Genomic DNA, 8,789 nt, shown 5'->3' with positions numbered 1-8,789 from the left:
GGTTCTCGTGTAACTCGTTTCACACATTTTAATGTGCACGTCCGATATGGAGCTAGTGTAACAGATGAGATGGATGGTTACTACTTCTTGGACACGAGTCTTTCCTTTTGTGTAATCTGAGCTATCAATTAAGTCATTTGATTCATGGTTTATGATCAGGTGAAAAAAAATATCACAATAATGCACTTGTACCCATTAATCTAGCTCAAACAACTCATATGTCAACCATAATTGAGTATGGAGAAAATAAACTAATCGTTCACCTTGTTGTTTCTAGATTTCTCAAGGTTACATATCACTCCCAGTACAGAGGGTATTGCACACTGCAATCCACTTATTGACCTACTTCTTGATAAGGGTATGCATTATCTCCATACTAACAACACTTATGTTTCTAATGATCTTACGTTCATTGAAAAGTAAATGGAGCATTGAAAATAGGCATAGAGCCTTATGTCACACTATGGGCAGAAGATCATTTGCAAGCTCTTGAAGATGAGTATGGTGGACTGCTGAGTACATAGTTTATATAACTGACAATATTAACTTTTGCTGAGCAATGATTCATGGAAGTATTGCACCAAGATGTGATTGTAGTACTTAAAGAATGAGGGTTTCACATGCCTGTATAGAGACAATTTTGTTGTATATGTGATTGCATGCCTTGTAGCATTTGGTGATCGATTAAAGTATTGGATAACACTATACAAAGCTGTGATTGCATGTTTTGTAGTGTTTGGTGACCAGGTAAAGTATTGGATAACACTAGCCCATGCACGTTCCTAAAAGGTGAATTTGGGCATGTTCTTGTATTTATCTAGGTATATATAAGCTCTAAAACCTATTAACTCTATTCAAAAGATCTTATAGGGCAATAGCGGAAATAAGCGCCGCATCCTCTGTTTATTTGCAAGGAAAGCTATCTAGCTAGCCCACATGTGCTTCTTGCATTCCAGATTTACACGGCTTCAATTAGTAGAGTTTCAGCTTCTCTATATTCCCATCCACACATACCCCCGGTAACCATAGCGATTTGAACCATTGGTGTGCCCCTTAAGGGGTTAAAACTTTTCCGTTAGGCCAAATCCCTTTGGTTCGTATTGCCAATAATCTTACTCTTTTTATTGATTTCTCACTTTTGTGTTTGGTTTGGGTGGAACTTGAACCTTGGCACCTTGAGTTTTTGTGCCGTGTTTTATAGCTCAAAAAGTTTTCTCGCTACTTTCACTTGGTCCCATTGTGGTTTTTAGCTTATAATTTGAGGGCATCAAGTTTCTCTCAAGAATTTCTTCAAAATGATGTGCCATATACGGTGTTTGAGATCTTACTCAAGCAGCAATGAAGTGAAGAATGATCTAGATACATATTTCTTCTCAACAACAAGAATTAGCACCTGTGAATCAAAGCAATTGAAATGTCCAACTTGTGTCATATTAGTGTCCTCTTGTAGGATGGTTGAGCACACCAACATTCTTGATCCTTTGAAGGGGAGACAAGAATTTCTGGTAGTACTTAAATATAAGTAATACAATGGGGAGATAGTAAAATGAAGTAAAACAAAAGTCTCTTGACATTTAGTAAGCTCGTTCACACGTGAGATAGACAGAGAGGGGGAAGGCTTGAAGACTAGTGATAAAGGATGCAAGTGCTTAATTATTTTGATGGATATAATACATTTGGAGGAGATTAATTGAACTTGCATTTTGCTCTTAGTCGTTGCTCTTAGTCAAACAAGCGATATTTTAACATACTTACCAATTTTGTGAAAAGATTTAATTAAATTTTGAGAGAGAGAGAGAGAGAGGTCTCTTGTGCTTGGAAATGGTTTTTATACTTCATGTATGTCATAGTGTAGTAGCCACAATCGATAGCATTTGGTTGACATGGAACCTATATAAGTCGATAAACAATACACTTTCTTAGAAAAAGTTAAACTTGTAAGAGAGGATGATACCATTGATTGTGCACCTACCTTTGGTATCTCAATTGGTGTTAATGTGAGTCTTGGTGTCTCCATAAAGTCCTTCAAAGTGGCATCCATGCAATTTTGTGACATTATTTGAAGAGCACTATAATTGTATTTATGGCAAAACATAAGCAATCCATACAAATAGTCACTTCAAATACAATATCAAGCATGTAAAATATGTCTCACCGATGCACAACAGGAAGATAGTCTTGAGGATTGGAAATAGACAATGAATTGAAGTATATGATGCCATGGTATTCCTGTAATGAACTAGGCCACTAGGCTGCTGGTGATCCTCCTCCCAACCTCCCTTTATAGGGTAGGCTCCTAGACCCTTGCCCTAGATGGATCCCCTGTCCACATTGCCTAGCTCGGCCCGTGGCCGTAAGCCTTGCCTTGCCTAGTCATTAGGGTACAGGACTCGTGTCCTGACATTACTCCCCCCTTAAAGAAGAGTTTTCGTCCTTGAAAACAAAAGTGGGAAACTTATTCTTAAGAACACTAATGTTTTCCCAAGTGGCACCTTCTTCAGGTCGGTCTTTCCACTTGATTAAGGCTTGTTGTCGTACATGATGGCGTGTACGCAACTCATGAAAATCCATAACACGTTCAGGTTCATGCGGTAACGTAGGAGGTTCAATGTAATCGACCAAAACCTGTTGTTCGATGACGTTGTCGTCCCTATGTAACTGCTTTCATAAACGGCTAACATGAAATACCGGATGAATGCGAGAGTGAGATGGTAGTAGTAGTTTGTAGGCACGATCACCAACTCGCTTGAGTATTTTGAAAGGCCCACAATACCGAGGAGATAATTTAGGTGTCGGTCCAGTTTTTAGACTTTCTGAATGTTCTGGCACACGTAAAAATACTTCCTCCCCTTCTTCAAAGGTAACTTGCCTGCGCTTCTCATCAGCGTATTTCTTATACCAATCCTGTGCTTGTCGGACATTCTGACGAGCAAGTTTCAGCATATCCATGTGGTCTTGGAGAAAATCCTTAACCTGTTGAAGTTTTTTGGTTGCCAACCCCACTGTAACTGGTGACCTAGGTTGAAGCCCGTACATCAGCATGAAAGGACTGCAGCCCGTTGTGACATGCTTAGACTGTTGTAGGAAAACTCGAGAATAGGTAAGTATTCTTCCCAGTCTGTCTGTTTTTTGCTCACGTATGCTCGAAGCATATCCTCTAGCACCTGGTTAACCCGTTCCGTTTGACCATTTGTTTTCCGGATGGTCAGCTGTACTGAGGTTTAGTTGTGTACCCAACCGTTTAAATACCGCTCGCCAGAAGTGACTGTTAAACTTTGGGTCACGGTCACTAACAATAACTTGGAAACTCATATAATTTGTACAGATTGCCCACAAATAATTTTGCTAGTTCTGGTGTCTTAACGTTGACTTGGTTGGAATAAACTTACATAGTTTAGAACCGGTCTACGACCACCCATACTGAGTCATGACCTTGTATAGTGGTTGGTAAAACCACTATGAAATCCATGGAGATACTTTCCCATTTTCCATTGGGAATTTCCAAGGGATGTAAGAGTCCTCCTGCTTTCAGGTGCTCTGCTTTATTAACTTGACATTTTTGGCAATGCAAGAGATAAGCTTGAACAAAACCATGGAGACCTGGCTAGTAAAACTGTCGTCGTACGAGTGAGTAAGTTTTCCTAATCCCCCGGTGCCCTACACTTGGACTATCATGACATGCAAAAAGAATTTGGCGCCGAATGTCTGTGTCCGTCGGTACACAAACTCTCCCCTTGTGGAGTATACCCTTGACGATGGTAAAAATTCCACCGCTGAGTTCATCACTTGATAAAGGAGAACTAGGTGTGGAGGTTAACTGTGCACTACCTGCATTGGAGTGAGAAGGATCCTCTTTTGAACATGGCTCCACACTTTGGAATATGTTTCATCTTGCTCATATTTGCCCTTGAGAGAATCTAAAAATTCACTACAGATTTCGTGAACAATAGCGAATAATCTCTGGCATTTCGACTGAGAGCATCTGCCACTATATTGTATCGGCCTTTGCGATACCTTAACTTGGTGTCATATTCCTGAAGGATCTCGGCCCACCTAGATTTTCGACCCTTTAAATATGTTTGTTGTGTAAACCATTTGATGCTTTCATGGTCGAACACAATCTAAACTGAGAGCACCATACAAATAGTGACACCATGTCTTTAAGGCAGACACTATTGCATAAAGTTCACGTTCATAAGCAGAATAATTCTGCTGAGCTGCATCCAGCTTCATACTTTCGAATGCAATTGGCCGTCCGTCTTGTAACAGGACTGCTCCAATAGCAAGGTCACACTCATCCGTTCCAAAACAAATGGTTTCAAAGGATCAATATAGCTAGTATATGAGTTGTAGCTAATGCTAATGTATCCTTGAGTGTTTCAAAACTCTGCTGTTGAGCGGGCACCCCACTGGAAAGACTTACCTTTGCCTTTTAGTTGGTCCGTCATAGTACAGCAAGGTGAGCATAGTTTTTAACGAACCTTCGGTAAAAACCTGTAAAGCCTAAAAAAATATGTAATTCTTCCAGATTTTTAGGAGGTGGCCATTTCCGGATGGTATCCACTTTGGATTGATCCATGTACAGACCATTGGCTGAAACAACATGCCCTAAATAGTGAATTTCGTCCTTGAGAAAATCACATTTAGATTTCTTGGCATATAACTTGTTTGCACGTAACAACTCAAACACCTGTCTGAGATGTTGTAAGTGCTCTTCTTCAGAAGCACTGTAAACCAGTATGTCATCAAGGAACACAATGACAAATTTGCCCAGATATGGTTTCAAGACACTGCCCATAAGTGTCATGAAAGTTGCGGGCGCATTGGTTAACCCAAAGGGCATCACCAAAAACTCATAATGTCCAAACCGTGTTCAGAATGCAGTCTTAGGGATATCAGCAAGCGAATACGGACTTGGTGATATCCTGACCTCAAATCAATTTTTGAAAATATGCGTTTATGCGTTAACTTGTCAAATAATTCATCGACCCTTGGCAATGGATATATGTTCTTAATTGTCACCGCATTTAAACCTCTGTAGTCTACGCACATGCGCATACTACCGTATTTTTTCTTCACCAAGAGAATGGGAGAGGCCCATGGTGAAGAACTTGGTTGAATAAACCTTCTACTGAGATAGTCAGCAAGCTGACATTCCACCTCAGCAGCCTCAGAATGACTCATTCTGTAAGGCGGTTTACTCACTGGCTTACTGCCTGCAACCACGTCTATGCCATGTTGCACAAATCGTGTCGGCGGTAGCCCTGGTGGTAAATCGTGAGGAAAAACATCTTGAAATTCCTTTAACGACTTTGTAATTGGTTAGCAACTTTTGCTTGTGTAGAATTAGAAATTGGTGGAATAGAGGAGAGAGAAGCATGCGACGTTGAGGAATGTTCAACAGACACAAGATTGGAAAGAAACTGAGACAGTGAGTAACACAAGAAAATTTGATCTATTTCATTATCAGAAACGAGCTGCATCAGCTCAACAGTACAAATCAATGGTGATGATGGTATATCCTTTTCTCCTAACAACAACACATGTGCACCATGGGAATCAAACATCAAACTGTTGTGCTCGTAGCTACGCTTCAGTGATGGACCTAGGCTATGCAACCACTCACTACCAAGAACCACATCAGCCCTTTCCATGTTCATAACTTGAAAATCCAAACAAGTAGAATACCCTTGTACCTCCAATGGAACAGCTCGGCATTGAGTATCCCAAATTTCACTATCATGTCCATTCATCATTGCTACCTTGTAGCGGTGGGTACTCGGAGTTTGAGGCAGTTTGAGTTTTTTCACCAATCCATAATTGATGAAATTGTGCGTAGCACCTCCATCTACCAAGATGCGCACCTTGTGCCCCTGCAGATATCCATGCATACGTACTAACTCATGTGGTCCAAAGGTTTGTTGCCACATGGAAGCTGTGAGACAGCATTCATGCACCACTTCAGTGTGTGTTACTTCTACTGTAGAGAACTTTGAGGAAGACTCGAGAGGCAGCAGCTGCACCGTGTGCATTGCTTTCTCCTTCCCCTGGGCATCAGATTTCCCCTTGGGACAATCCTTTTTGCCATGGCCTCGTCCTAAGCATTGAAAACATAGCTTCTCTTTCTTGGCCTTATCAAAATCCTCAGGAGAGAGAGGACCCCCTGGACCCCTTGGGTTTTTTAGATGCTTCAGAATTAGCAACTATAAATTTTCTTTTATTGTGCCCGTACTGAGTGCGTGTATTATTATGTGTACTAGCAGGCACGTATTGTGATGTGTTTTCTTATCATCCGGGTCATCATGAATATGTGCTTTCACTATGGCTTCCTCAAGTGTTTTAGGGTCCTGGGTCTTGACATACTTCTTAAGTTCGGGAGTCAGACCTCGTATGAACCCGCGTACTTGCTGAAAGGTATCCAATCCTTCCAACTTGAGGATAACGTCCCGATAGTGAGAGATATATTCAAGGAGTGATGGATATTGGCGCATGGAACATGTGTCCCAATTGGTCCAATCCCGATCTGCCTCATTGGTAGGCAAAAACTCCTTGCTGAACATTGTTTCAAAGGCTGCCCAACTCTGTGGTATGATGTTCTTCTCCTTGCATCCGGAGTGCGCCGTAAGGCGTGAATTCCATCCCATTTACTGAGAAAGATGGTCACTGCATCCTTACTGCGTTCTCGGTCTTCGCCTTTGAAAACTGGTGGTTTGAAATTTTTCAATAAATCAACTACCTCTTTGGAAGTGAGAGTATGCAGTGGTTCATCACTTGGGCCTTGCCCTTGTGTTCCAACGTGCTCATACATGTGAGTGGCAGCCGGACCCTTGGTCTGCTGTTGCAGCAATTGAATGACTAAATTAGAAAGTTTAGTAACATTTTCATTTAAAGCCTTAAAATTTTCGTCCATGACCGTCATGCGTGTCTAAAGAGCACAAAATTCTTGAATATCGAGCAATTCATAAGTATCATCTCTTGCCGTAGCGTCGCGGGTACTCTCCTTGAGAGTATCCGGCCGCGAGCCGTCATTGGCAGGGTCGGGGATACTTTGCTCGAAATCGAACGTCATGTTGATATCCTAATCCATGGCTACACAGTGCAGTGTAAGAAGTAATCAGAAAAAAAAAATATACCTGATGCTGGCGTCCCGACAAAGTATAGCCTTGTTAAATCTGCCTTGATTTCAACAAGTACTCCCGTAGCCGTAATTAGCCATGCTAATTAGGTTGGTCGGTAAAGCTTTGAACAATCTGTGATGTTGGATATTTGAATGAAAACTTACGAATTGTTGCCGACGAAGCTTGGTTGTCGACGAAGCTTGGTGATTGACAAAGCTTGACGTCCTATCGAAGAAGCTTTTGGTCAACTTACTAATTGTTGTCCTTGATCTTTCTCTTGAACACGCAGGTTCTGCTGGAAATTTCTGCACAGGCCGTGTCTATCGAGGGGCTTTTCCCTGGTGGAGGTAGCTTGCTCGAGATGCTCGCCTTGACACACCGTATGCTTGCCGGCAAACAAAGGCTTTCTTGGCCTGTGGGAAAGAACGCTTGTAGCCGCCAAGGCTTTTAATCAATGGCCAAAAGGCCTCTGTAATGTGGACACAGCGTGGTTTTTGCACAGACAGCGAGCGGCCGGTGACGAGCTCGATGAGGAGCAGTATGCGCTTAGCAGGGCTCGGCTATGGCGGCGAGGGAACAGCGCGCCTCTCTACCACTACATGGCACACCTCTCAAGCCCGTCTGCTCTCCCAAACATGCACCACAACTCTCATCTCAAAAGGGAAGGTCCCCCCCGTTTTGGCAAAAAGCCCTAGCTAAAAATGGAATTTTTTTTTAAAAGGAGTGGTTCTCACCCTAGGAGCAGTTTTTAGAGGCCAAGGATGACCACGCCTAGAGAGAGAGAGAGTGGAAGAGAGTTTCCAGCTCTGATACCAGTGTAATGAACTAGGCCACTAGGCTGTTGGTGATCCTCCTCCCAACCTCCCTTTACAGGGTAGGCTCCTAGCCCCTTGCCCTAGATGGATCCCCTGTCCACATTGCCTAGCCCGGCTTGTGGCCGTAAGCCTTGCCTAGCCTAATCATTAGGGTACAGGACCCATGTCCTAACAATTCCCATGGTAAATGCACAAGCTTCTTCAAATGGTTATTATAGATCACAAAGAGAACCCAATGGTCCCTTTTAAAGCAATCATCACACTTTGCATTAGAAGGCTATTAAAGACTATTATATAACTTGTAAGTAGAAACAAGGACAATAAATCATACCTATCAACAATTGGCATGAATAGAAATAAGTACTTGGACATGTCTACATCCCCAAAAAACAATTGGACTCCTATGCTATCCTCGTATAAGCGTGGATTTAGAAAATCAAACCATAAACTATCAAGGAACCAAACCTTATCAAGAATATCTTTTGACAATACATTCTCCATCCACCTGCAATGGGTCAATTCTAATCCATTGTTATTTAGAGTATAAAAATCATTTACGTTCTATTGAATCTAAAATGGATGAGAACTCAAATCATGAAAAGATTCATGGTTCTCGTAGAGGCCTTTTCATCCATAATAGCATTAACTAAAGTCACATCAACTTCGACAAGTATAGTAGATCTTTGTGATCTAAATTGAATGGATGAGCCACCCTCATATCTAAAAGAGAAAATTTGAAATTATAATTACATATAAAGCAATGTATAAAAATATACAATTTAAGCTATCAATAATAACCTTTCTTGCATGAGCCCGATGTCACTCGATGAAGAATCCAAGTGAATCTCGCCATTAG

The 8,789-nt window shown here is 41.6% G+C and overlaps 1 pseudogene; it reads right to left on the bottom strand.

Annotated features, from left to right (window-relative positions):
* Positions 1 to 8,520: 8,520 nt before the first annotated feature.
* Positions 8,521 to 8,789, bottom strand: part of LOC147443460 (uncharacterized) — a 1,036-nt pseudogene continuing 767 nt past the window's right edge.

The sequence above is a fragment of the Adiantum capillus-veneris genome, chromosome 14 (assembly GCF_014529385.1).
Source record: "Adiantum capillus-veneris isolate H3 chromosome 14, ASM1452938v2, whole genome shotgun sequence".
Classification (NCBI taxonomy): Eukaryota; Viridiplantae; Streptophyta; class Polypodiopsida; order Polypodiales; family Pteridaceae; genus Adiantum; species Adiantum capillus-veneris.
The sequence above is the reverse complement of the archived record's forward strand: the minus strand, read 5'-3'. Positions and strand labels throughout refer to the sequence as shown.